Here is a 13,246-nt window from a genome sequence, read left to right on the forward strand (position 1 = left end):
TTAGAAAAGTAGCATATATATAAAATGTATTGTATTCCGAAAAGTGTTAAACAATTGGGAAGAGAATAGGAAATAAACAGTGGAATCAGGAGAAAGTGAAAAGCGAAAGTGAAAGTTGTTCAGTCGTGTCCGATTCTGTGCGACCCCATGGACTAGACAGTCCACGGAATTCCCCAGGCCACAATGCTGAAATGGGTAGCCTTTCCCTTCTCCAGGGGATCTTCCTAACACAGAGATCAAACCCAGGTCTCCCACATTGATGGACGGATTCTTTACCATCTGAGCCACAAGGACAGCCCAAGAATACTGCAGTGGGTAGCCTATCCCTTCTCCAGTGCCTCTTCCCAACCCAGGAATCGAAACGAGGTCTCCCACATTGCACACTGAGAAGGTTGGACACAAATACCCTGAATGCCTCTTGTTCTTAAAGGGGTCGCAGTTTTCTTCTTCCCCAGAGAAGGGCATGGCCTCACACTCCAGGATTCTTGCCTGGAGAAGCCCCTGGACAGAGGGTCCTGGTGCGCTACGGTTCATAGGGTCACAAAGAGTCAGACAAGACTGAAGCGACTTAGCATGCATGCAGTTTTCTCCTTTATGCTACTTTTGTCAAATGTCAATGTCATTGCTATGCTGGCTTTACTGCACAGAGGCCAGAATACATTTTCCCTATCTGGTGTGGACTCAACTCCTTATTTACCATAGGAGAGCCATGTGGACACTAAAGTCTGATGGCTTTTTTCATCAAGTGCTAAGTCGCCCATCAGCCTCCTCGTCCATGGGATTCACCAGGCAAGTATACTGGAGTGAAAAATAAAAAAAGAATACTGAAGTGGGTTGCCGTGAACTCCTCCAGGGGATCGTCCCGACCCAGGATCGAACCTGGACTCTGGCATCTCCTGCACTGGAAGGCGGATTCTTTATCACTAGCGCCACCTGAGGAGCCTCTTTTTCATCAAGGGGCCAATCGTTTTTAAGTTCAGTCTCTTGCAAAGTTCATCGATGTGGACATCAGTTCTCTGGGTTTGAGTCCTGGCCTGGCAGAAACCCTGGCCAGGCGGTATCTAGGCCACACGGAGAGACCTTTTGCCGAGCTTTCCACCCATGGGTTATAGAGACGCGGAGCTGGCATCTGAGAGGAACCCTCTCACCCATAAGCCTCTCTGCCTTCAGTCCCTGTGGGCGGGTCTGTATTTTGGCCCCGCCTCCCGGGACCTAACTGACTGAGTGAGTGGGTGGCATCTGACCGGAACTACACCAATCACGTGCTCTTCTGGCGAGGTTAGCTTGCGGCGGAAACCGTTAAGCCGCCAGCTGCCTCCAGCACTGGGGCTTGTTGGCGGCGACCTGAGGAGAGGGAGGAACGCGCTGCCACTGCTGGGGTCTTGGACGTCTCAACTATTTTCCGACTCTTCTTCCAGTCAGGTACATCTCAACAGTATTTTTTCTATAAACTACGTCTCTACTGATATAAATGAAATTACCTAGGACCAAAGCTTGGGGATTAATAAGAAAGGCGATCGATTGAATTGCTCGCCGGCCAACTCTCCTGTCCACCCTCTGTACAACCCTCTTTCCTTACCTGTGATTAGCTTCAATTTTGTGACTAATCATTTCTTGCTCTCTTTAAAATCCCTCGATCCAAAAAAAACAAAATAAAATCCCTCGATCGTGTTGCGTTCCTTTAAAATATCGTATTTCTTTGCATCGAATTATTTCTGTGGTTCATAGTGATATGCCAAACTTTAAATTCTAAATGTTGAGATGCATGTTTGTATATATGTGTGGGTGTATATACACACATATGTGTCTCTGTGTGTATATATATACATACAGAGTCCAGGTTCGATCCCTGGGTCGGGACAATCCCCTGGAGGAGGTCACAACAACCCACCTCAGTATTCTTTTTTTTATTTTTCACTCCAGTATACTTGCCTGGAGAATCCCATGGACAGAGGAGCCTGGCAGGCTACAGTCCATGGAAGCGCAAAGAGTCAGACATGACTGAGAAACCAACACTCTCACTTTCAAACCACTTTGAAATAGTTTGTTAATGGATCACGAGGCACGAACATTTATCCATCTTTATATCCCTCCTCCTAACCGTATTTCAATTGGTTAAACTATTACTAAAAAGTGAGATTTATAGTATAACCGTGGGGCTTCCCCTGTGGCTCAGCTGGTAAAGATGCCACCTGCCAATGTAGGAAACATGAGAGACTTGCCTTTGATCCCTGGGTCGGGAAGATCCCGTGGAGGAGGACATGGCAACCCACTCCAGTATTTTTGCCTGGATAATCCAATGGACAGAAGAACCTGGTAGATTTCAGTCCATAGTGTGGCAAAGAGTCAGACAAGACTGAATCAATTTATCACACAGATATCATTATGGTTCCTTTCAGCAGTGAGTGATTTTTTTAAAAAAATTTTTTGGAAATAACTTTAGACCCGAAAAATGTTTGCAAAAAACAGTATAGAAAGCCTTCGTCCAGATTTCCATAATGTTAACATCTTACATAGGCATAGAAAAATTATGAAAATTGGAAATTAATATCGATGCAGCACTATTAACTAATTTACATACTTTATTTGAAGTCTACCATTTATCGCGGTGATCTCCTTTTTCTGTCCCAGCATCCCAGCATACCATATTTGGCCATCATTTCTCTTTAGTCTCCTCCAGGCTGAGAATTCCTCAAGCTTTCTGGGTCTTTCCCAACGGTGACAGTTTTGGAGATACTGGTGGGGTGTTTTATAGAATGTCTGTCAATTTGGGTTTGTTGGTGTTTTCTTAGGATTAAATGAAAGTTACACATTTTTGGCGATAATACCTGTTTTATTTCCTCTCCTTCATTCTAATGGTGATGGAGTGATTTCTACCATAGGGATCTGGGGGTGACTGCTGAACATACACACTGGACAAGTGCTACCCGCAACAGCTTCTCAGTAATGTTCACTCACTGCCCTCACCGCCTGAGGGCAGAGGACACTACTGGCCAGGTCGAGCCTCAGGGGAGTCATGCTCTGGAAGAGAACGAACAAGCAGGGCTGTGGGAGGCAATCTGTGGTAACAAGACGAGGAGGTGACCCTTGCTTCCCAAGGAAAGATGTGATTAGCTTGTTTGAATACTTCTGTGGGCTGGTGGGGAACTGAAACCTGATAGTCAGGGGCAAGCAGACACTGTGGCTAGTTCCTGTGATAAGGCTGCTTTGGGGCTAGGGGAGTTCTTGCTGGGAGCCAAAAAGAGGGATAGGATTCTTCTCAGACTTTTATTCACCGCTTTTAAAATTCATCTGTTGATTTTGCCTACAACAAATATGACTAAAAGGTGACTTTCTATGTCCTATTCCTATCATATTTGTTCATTGGAATTCTGTAGAGCTGTCTTTTTTCCCCTCATAATTTTATAAATTTTCAAATTATAAAATTTTATAGAATGCCTTTCTAATTATCAAATCAAGTAATCAAATTCTTTATGTCAATATTGAATTGTGAATAGCTTCATTATATTGTGACTTATAATCAAATTATATCATTATTTAGTTTCTTGCCTTTTTCCAGCTTTGGTGATTAGGAACTCCTTCTTGTGGGGTTTGTGTTCTTTTAGCATGACCTGGTTCTTTTTTGTGTACTTCCCTGCTGGTGTTATAAGATATTCCTGTTCATCTCGTGTTTTTCTTTCCCCACCATGACCCTGAAATCAGAACACTTCTGCCAAAACCCATGTTTCCTTTCCTTGGAAAATGACATTTAGTAGCTGATATCTCCCTGCGTGTTCATTGCTACTGGCGTTTCCTTGCACCTAGGTCCTCCTTCTCCATTCCTAAGTGAAGGAAATACATTTTCTGTATATGCTTACACTTCCAAATACATTGGAATTTCTCTAGCTATTTCTGTAGATAGTGAAAGCCAGGAGATCACACTGATACTTCTTTTTTTAAATTAATTAATTACTTTTAATTGGAGGATAATGAGTTTACAATATTGTGATGGTTTATGCGATATATCAACAATCCACTCTAGCCTTATTTGTAACTTCTTTGTCTCACCTGGCTCTCCTTATCTTCAGTATTTACTTATTTGTTCACACCTGATTATACACGATGTAGTTGCAGAAATGCTACCAAATGGTGAGATAGTATGGCCGACCTAATGGACATGAATTTGAGCAAACTCCAGGAGATAGTGAAGGGTGGGGAGACCTGGTGCTACAGAGCTGGGGGTCGCAAAATGTTGGACACAACTTAGTGACTGAACACAAAAACACACCTGTTAGCAGCGGATCTGATGACTTGTGTTTGTGTACACTTCTTTATATCTTAAGCCTCAGAGGATGCAATCAAAGTACTGTTCCCCCAAGGTGCTTAGCTTAGCTATTTTCTTCCTCACCCCTTCTCTTGTGGTTAAGGCATTCATTTGTAATCTATTTAGGTTAATTTGTTGGTGTTTCTAATTTGAGCTTGCCCTCTCCCCGCATATCCTAGTTCATTTTAATTTTTCACTTAATCTTGGGATATGTGAAACACTACTGTGATTCAAACTCAGGGCTACACAAAAACACATGCTGTAGGAGTATGATTCTTTCCCCATGCCTTCTACAGCCTTCCCATTCCCCATTTCTTTCAAACAGTCCCCCTGTAGATAACCAATCTGGTTATCTGGTTGAATCTTCCCTGTATTTACTCTACACAAATGAACAGATACATATGGGTTGTCTTATGTTCCATTGTTTATTAAATGAAAGATAGCATTTTCTACAGCTTTTTTGCACTTTTCCTTTTGCAATAAACAGCATTCCATTAAAAAATAACTCCTTATTCTGTACTCCTTCATTCTTTTTTACAGCTACATTGGATTACACTGGCTTCTATAGGGGCATTTCAGTTGTTTCCAACATTTCGTAATTATTAATACAAACAATGCTGCAGTGAATAACCCTGGGTACACGTGTTTTTGTGTTGGTAGAAATATCTCTTCAAGTTTTATTACTAGCAGTAGGATTGTTGGGCCAAATGTTAAATGCATCTGTAGTTATGTTAGGTATTTCCAAATTTCTCTCCAGAAGAGTTGTACCACTGGCCACTGGGATTCTTTCCTCACTGCCTCACTATCAGAATGTGTTTCTCTATCTTTGTGACCTTTATTGTCATTGTAGGTGAGAAATGATATCTCCGTGTTGTTTTAGTATGGTGGTGGTTTACTTTCTCAGTTGTGTCTGACTCTTGTAACCCCATGGACTGTAGCCTGCCAGGCTCCTCTGTCCATGGGATTCTCTAGGCAGGAAGACTGGAGTGAGTTGCCATTACCTTCTCCAGGGGATCTGCCCCACCCAGGGATTGAACCCGAGTCTCTTGCATCTCCTGCATGCCAGGTGAATTCTTTACCACTGAGCCACCAGGAAAGCCCTTGTTTTAGTATGTATCTGTCTAATTATGAGGAAGTGACACATTATATATATATTGCGAATTCTCTATTCATAACTTTTCCCATATTTCTGAGGAAATATTAGCCCTTTGCCCTGCAGTACTTGACTTCTCTGTGTATACTTGGACTATTATTCATTTGTCTGTGGGACATCCTGCAAATACTTTATCCCAGTTTCTCCAATGCCTTTTAATTTAGCTCAGCTGCTGAAGGATCTGCCTGCAAGCCAGGATACTCCGGTCCAATTCCTGGGTCGGGAAGATCCTCTGGAGCACAGATAGGCTACCCACTCCAGTATTCTTGGATTTCCCTGCTGGCTCAGCTGGTAAAGAATCTGCCTGCAAAGCAGGAGACCTTGGATCAATCCCTGGGTTGGGAGGATCTCCTGGAGAAGGGAATGGCTACCCACTCCAGTATTCTGGCCTGGAGAATTCCATGGAGTCCCTAAGAGTCATAGTGCCAAAGAGTCATGCATGGCTGAGCCACTTTCACTTTCACTTGCCTTACATTAAAAAATCATTTTTAGTCACATAGAATGTTCTTTCCTTTAACCACCTCTGGAAATTTCAGTCAGAGTTAGAAAGCCTTTCCCAATGCTGATATTGAAGAAGAATTCGGCCATAGTTTCAAGATTTTGTTCTGGTTTCATTTTCTTGTTTCGATTCCTATACCCATTTACAGTTTATTTTTGTGGATGGGAGATGATGGATCTACACTAATGTTTTTAATGTTATTCCAGCATCATTTATTAAATGTTCATCTTTGCCTCAGTGATTTTACATGCCTTCGGACCATATACTAAAATCCCCAACTATAACTGGTGTTATTCTGAGTTTTTTATTCGCTGCCACTGGCCTATTTGTCTATTCCTGTACTGGTACCCCACTGGTATAAGTTTGGGGCTTTATAGTGTGCTTTTATGTCTGATATGATTACTAGTCACTCATAGGTTTTCCATTTTACTTATATCCTGGCTATTCTTGCATGTTTTTTAAAAAATATTTACTAAATTATCCATTGCCCTAACTCGTAAAAATGTTCACTGATATTTTTGAGATTATATTCAATGTATACATAACTTTAGAGGGAATGAATATCTTTTTAATACTGAGTTATTCTATCTAAGGTCATTCAAAATCTTTCTACTTATTCAAGTTTCCTTCTATGTTTTTCGAAAGTGTTTACAAATTATCCTTGTATAGATGCTCTCGTTAAGTTGATTTCTATACATTTACTCTTTGTTATCGCTATTGTATATGGGATTTTCTCTCCTAAAGTGTCCTCCAGCTCTGTGTGTGTGTGTGTGTGTGTGTAGAAACAAAGACTAATAATTTTTGTATGTAACTTTATATCCTACTACCTTGCTGAATTCTCTTTGTTTTAGTTAATTTGTCATGGTTTCTATAAGACTGTTCAGGTGTGCTATGATATCACCTGCACATAGAGGTGGCTTTACCTCTCCTTTTCCATTCTTAAAAATCTTTTTGGTTTCTCTAGTCAACTGACTAGTGCTTTCTGTTGAAGACTGAACAGGAGTGATGTAGTAGGCATACTTCAGTTATTCCTGACCTTATTGGAAAACCTCTGGTATAAAGTACTTATATAAATAAAGTACTTGCATGAGGAGCTTCTTATATAGCTTTTATCATGTCATAATGCATCCCTGATTCCTATTTCTTGAGTTTTCTCTTTTTTAACATGAATGCCTATTGAAGTTTCCCGAAGATTGGTTTGGCATCTATGGTGATAGTCATATGATTATTGTTGTTCAGTTGCTGTGTCATGTCTGACTCTTTGCAACTGAGGCTCCTCTGTCCTCCCCTATCTCCCAGAGTTTGCTCAGATTCATGTGTATGGAGTCAGTGATGCTATCTAACCATTTCATTCTCTGCTGCCCCCTACAATTTTGCCTTCCATCTTTCTCAACATCAGGGTCTTTGTCTTTAAATATGTTACCGTGGTGAATGATATCAGTGAAATTCCTAATATAGTGCCAGCCTTGTATTAATGGAATAAATCCCACTTTGTCACAGTATATTACTTTCTAAATGTATTGTTGGCCGTTTGCTAATATTCTATTTAGAGTTTTGGTATCTATGTGTATGTGTTAGTATCCTACTTGCTTCCTAAAAGAAGTTAGGGAAGTTTTCTTCCTTTCGAACGTTCTTACACAAGTCATAAAGCTTTGGTACTATTTGATCTTTGATAGTTTACTAGAATTCACCAATAAATACATCTGAGCAAGGTGCTTCGTGGGGGTAATTCTTGTAATAACTTTATCCATTTCTTCTGTGAAAATTGGCTGATTTAAACTTTCTAACACTAGAGTCAGACTTTTGGTAGTCTGTATTTATCTAGGAAATTACCTATTTCATGTAGATTTTCAAGTTGATACAAATATAGGTTGACAAATAATCCCTCAGGTTTTAAGATTCAATGATTATTTCATCTTTTTCACGTATTACTTTGTCTTTCTCTGTGATCTTCCTTCCTTCATCAAGCCAGCTTATGGCTTGTCTGCTTTGAAAAACAGGATTTCAATTTGTTATTCAATTTTGTGCCTCATTCATTTCTGCTTTTATCTTTTGTTTTATTTAGTTGTTCTTTTATTCCTAGGTTTTCTTTTCAATTTTCTGAGGCCAGACTTTAAGTCATTTATCTTCATTCCTTTATTTTTACACATAAATGGGTTTATGGCTGTGAAGTTGACTCAGATCACTGCTATAAATGTCTCCCATACATTCTGATATATAGTTTTTCATAGTCATTCTTTATAACTTGACTTTGTATTTCTTGAACTCAGAACTTTTAAAGAAAAGTTAAAAAATTTTCAGGTGGAAAAGCCTTTCTGTTTCAGTTTTTGTTATGATCTATTGTTGCATTGGGATTAGAAAAGATTGCTTGTAACATTTCTACTTTATAGAAATTAATGATATCATCTCTGTGAGATCATTACAATCCATCACTAACAAGTGTATATTCTCTAGTCTTTTTTTGTTGTTGTTGTAAATTTGTTTGTCTTAATTGGAGGCTGATTAGTTTACAGTATTGTGGTGGCTATTGCCATACATCAACAGGAATCAGCCATGGGTCTACATAGTCCCCCAGTCCTGAACCTCCCTCCCAGTTCCCATCCCACCCTATCCCTCTGAGTTGTCCCAGAGCACTGGCTTTGAGTGCCCTGCTTCATGCATCGAACTTGCGCTGGTCATCCGTTTCACATATGGTAATATACATGTTTCAGTGCTATTCTCTCAAATCATCCCACCCTCACCTTCTCCCACACAGTCCAAAAGTCTGTTCTTTACATCAGTCCCGCTCAGCTGTCTTGCATATAGGGTTGTCGTTACCATCTTTCTAAATTCCATATATATGCGTCTATACACTGTATTGGTGTTTCTCTGTCTGACTCACTTCACTCTATGTAATAGGCTCCAGTTTCATCCATCTCATTGGAACTGGCTCAAATGTGTTCTTTTTTATAGCTGAGTAATAGTCCATTGTGTACATGTACCACCACTTCCTTATCCATTCGTCCGCCAATGGACATCTAGGTTGTTTCTGTGTCCTAGCTGTTGTAAACACTGCTGCAATGAACACTAGGGTACATGTACATGTGTCTCTTTCAATTCTGTTTTCCTTGGTCAGCATGCCCAGCAGTGGGATTGCTCGGTCGAATGACAGTTCTATTTCCAGTTTTTTAAGGAATCCCCACAGTGTTCTCCATAGTGGATGTACTAGTTTCCATTCCCACCAACAGTGTAAGAGGATTCCATTTTCTCCACACCCTCTACAGTATTTATTGTTTGTAGCCATTTGGATAGCAGCCATTCTGACCAGCGTAAGATGGCACCTCATTGTGGTTTTGCTTTGCATTTCTCTGATCAGTGATGTTGAGCTTTTCATGTGTTTGGTAGCTATCTGTATGCCTTCCATGGAGAAATGTCTATTTAGCTCTTCGGCCCACTTTTTGATTGGGTCGTTTATATTTCTGGTACTGAGCTGCATGAGCTGCTTGTGCATTTTGGGGATTAATTCTTTGTCAGTTGCTTCATTTCCTGTGATGTTTTCCCATTCTGAAGGCTGCCTTTTCACCTTGCTTTAGTTTCCTTTTTGTGCAAAAGCTTTTTTTTTTTTTTTATAAATTTATTTATTTTAGTTGGGGGCTAATTACTTTACAATATTTTAATAGTTTTTGCCATACATTGACATGAATCAGCCATGGGTTTACATGTGTTCCCCTTCCTGGACCCCCCACCCACCTCCCTCCCCATCCCATCCTTCTGGATCATCCCATTGCCCCGGCCCTGAGCCCTTGTCACATGCATCGAACATGGAATGGTGTTCTGTTTCACATATGATAATATACATGTTTCAATGCTATTCTCCCAGAACGTCCCACCCTCACCTTCTCCCTCAGAGTCCATAAAATTGTTCCATGCATCTGTGTCTCTTATTCTGTCTCGCATATAGGGTTATCGTTACCATCTTTCAAATTCCATATATATGCATTAGTATACTGTATTGTTGTTTTTCTTTCTGGCTTACTTCACTCTGTATAATGGGCTCCAGTTTCATCCATCTCAGTAGAACCGATTCAAATGTATTTTTTTTTAATGGCTGAGTAATATTCCATTGTGTATATGTACCACAGCTTCCTTATCCATTCGTCTGCTGATGGACATCTAGGTTGCTTCCATGTCCTGGCTATTGTAAACAGTGCTGCGATGAACATTGGGGTACACGTGTCTCTTTCAATTCTGGTTTCCTCGGTGTATATGCCCAGCAGTGGGATTGCTGGGTCATATGGCAGTTCTATTCCCAGTTTTTTAAGGAATCTCCACACTGTTCTCCATAGTGGCTGTACTAGTTTGCATTCCCACCAACAGTGTAAGAGGGTTCCCTTTTCTCCACACCCTCTCCAGCATTTATTGCTTGTAGACTTTTGGATAGCAGCCATTCTGACTGGTGTGAAATGATACCTCATTGTGGTTTTGATTTGCATTTCTCTAATAATGAGTGATGTTGAGCATCTTTTCATGTGTTGGTTAGCCATCTGTATGTCTTCTTTGGAGAAATGTCTGTTTAGTTCTTTGGCCCATTTTTTGATTGGGTCGTTTATTTTTCTGGAATTCAGCTGCAGAAGTTGCTTGTATATTTTTGAGATTAATTGTTTGTCTGTTGCTTCATTTGCTATTATTTTCTCCCATTCTGAAGGCTGTCTTTTCACCTTGTTTATAGTTTCCTTTGTTGTGCAAAAGCTTTTAATTTTAATTAGGTCCCATTTGTTTATTTTTGCTTTTATTTCCAATATTCTGGGAGGTGGGTCATGGAGGATCCTGCTGTGATTTATGTCGGAGAGTGTTTTGCCTATGTTTTCCTCTAGGAGTTTTATTGTTTCTGGTCTTACGTTTAGATCTTTAATCCATTTTGAGTTTATTTTTGTGTACGGTGTTAGGAAGTGTTCTAGTTTCATTCTTTTACAAGTGGTTGACCAGTTTTCCCAGCACCACTTGTTAAGGAGATTGTCTTTTCTCCGTTGTATATTCTTGCCTCCTTTGTCGAAGATAAGGTGTCCATAGGTGCGTGGGTTTATCCCTGGGCTTTCTATTTTGTTCCATTGATCTATATTTCTATCTTTGTGCCAGTACCATACTGTCTTGATGACTGTGGCTTTGTAGTAGAGCCTGAAGTCAGGCAGGTTGATTCCTCCAGTTCCATTCTTCTTCCTCAAGATTGCTTTGGCTATTCGAGGTTTCTTATATTTCCATACAAATTGTGAGATGATTTGTTCAAGTTCTGTGAAAAATACCATTGGTAGCTTGATAGGGATTGCATTGAATCTATAGATTGCTTTGGGTAGTATACTCATTTTCACTATATTAATTCTTCCAATCCATGAACACGGTATATTTCTCCATCTGTATGTGTCCTCTTTGATTTCTTTCATCAGTGTTTTATAGTTTTCTATATATAAGTCTTTTGTTTCTTTAGGTAGATATATTCCTAAGTATTTTATTCTTTTTGTTGCAATGGTGAATGGTATTGTTTCCTTAATTTCTCTTTCTGTTTTCTCAATATTGGAGTATAGGAATGCAAGGGATTTCTGTGTGTTAATTTTATATCCTGCAACTTTACTATATTCATTGATCAACTCTAGTAATTTTCTAGTAGAGTCTTTAGGGTTTTCTATGTAGAGGATCATGTCATCTGCAAACAGTGAGAGTTTTACTTCTTCTTTTCCTATCTGTATTCCTTTTATTTCTTTTTCAGCTCTGATTGCTGTGGCCAAGACTTCCAAAACTATGTTGAATAGTAGTGGTGAAAGTGGGCATCCTTGCCTTGTTCCTGACTTTAGGGGAAATGCTTTCAATTTTTCACCATTGAGGATAATGTTTGCTGTGGGTTTGTCATATATAGCTTTTATTATGTTGAGATATGTTCCTTCTACTCCTGCTTTCTGGAGGGTTTTAATCATAAATGGATGCTGAATTTTGTCAAAGGCTTTTTCTGCATCTATTGAGATAACCATATGGTTTTTTTCTTTCAATTTGTTAATGTGGTGTATTACATTGATTGATTTGCGGATGTTAAAAAAACCTTGCATTCCTGGGATAAAGCCCACTTGGTCATGATGTATGATCTTTTTAATATGATGTTGGATTCTGTTTGCTAGAATTTTATTAAGGATTTTTGCATCTATGTTCATCAGTGATATTGGCCTGTAGTTTTCCTTTTTTGTGACATCTTTGTCTGGTTTTGGAATTAGGGTGATGGTGGCCTCATAGAATGAGTTTGGAAGTTTACCATCTTCTGCAGTTTTCTGGAAGAGTTTGAGTAGGATAGGTGTTAGCTCTTCTCTAAATTTTTGGTAGAATTCCGCTGTGAAGCCATCTGGTCCTGGGCTTTTGTTTGCTGGAAGATTTCTGATTACAGTTTCGATTTCCGTGCTTGTGATGGGTCTGTTAAGATCTTCTATTTCTTCCTGGTTCAGTTTTGGAAAGTTATACTTTTCTAAGAATTTGTCCATTTCTTCCAAGTTGTCCGTTTTATTGGCATATAGCTGTTGGTAGTAGTCTCTTATGATCCTTTGTATTTCTGTGGAGTCTGTTGTGATCTCTCCATTTTCATTTCTAATTTTGTTGATCTGATTCTTCTCCCTTTGTTTCTTGATGAGTCTGGCTAATGGCTTGTCAATTTTGTTTATCTTCTCGAAAAACCAGCTTTTAGTTTTGTTGATTTTTGCTATGGTCTCTCTTGTGTCTTTTGCATTTATTTCTGCCCTAATTTTTAAGATTTCTTTCCTTCTACTCACCCTGGGGTTTTTCATTTCTTCCTTCTCTAGTTGCTTTAGGTGTAGAGTTAGTTGATTTATTTGATTTTTTTCTTGTTTCTTGAGGTACGCCTGTATTGCTATGAACCTTCCCCTTAGTATTGCTTTTTTTTTTTTTTTTTTTTTTGAAGATTTGCATTTTCTCTTTATTTTTTTTTTTTCTTTTTTTTTTTTTATAAATTTATTTATTTTACTTGGGGGCTAATTACTTTACAATATTGTAATAGTTTTTGCCATACATTGACAAGAATCAGCCATGGGTTTACATGTGTTCCCCTTCCCGAACCCCCCACCCACCTCCCTCCCCCTCCCATCCCTCTGGATCATCCCACTGCCCCGGCCCCGAGCCCTTGTCACATGCATCGAACATGGAATGGTGCTCTGTTTCACATATGACAATACACATGTCTCAATGCCATTCTCCCAGAACGTCCCACCCTCACCTTCTCCCTCAGAGTCCATAAAATTGTTCCATGCATCTGTGTCTCTCA

The 13,246-nt window shown here is 39.6% G+C and overlaps 1 protein-coding gene across 2 annotated transcripts in view; it reads left to right on the forward strand.

Annotated features, from left to right (window-relative positions):
• The first annotated feature begins 1,207 nt into the window (after positions 1-1,207).
• LOC145536937 (melanoma antigen preferentially expressed in tumors-like) overlaps positions 1,208-13,246 on the forward strand; it is a 29,861-nt gene continuing 17,822 nt past the window's right edge. Inside the window, exon 1 of one of the 2 annotated variants that reach the window (XM_081567253.1) lies at positions 1,208-1,422. The gene's annotated coding sequence lies outside the window, so the exon portion shown is untranslated. The remainder of the gene's footprint in view (positions 1,423-13,246) is intronic. The other variant, XM_081567254.1, reaches the window with a different exon arrangement.

Source organism: Giraffa tippelskirchi, chromosome X, assembly GCF_054371585.1.
Source record: "Giraffa tippelskirchi isolate mGirTip1 chromosome X, T2T-mGirTip1v1.2.pri, whole genome shotgun sequence".
NCBI lineage: Eukaryota > Metazoa > Chordata > Mammalia > Artiodactyla > Giraffidae > Giraffa > Giraffa tippelskirchi.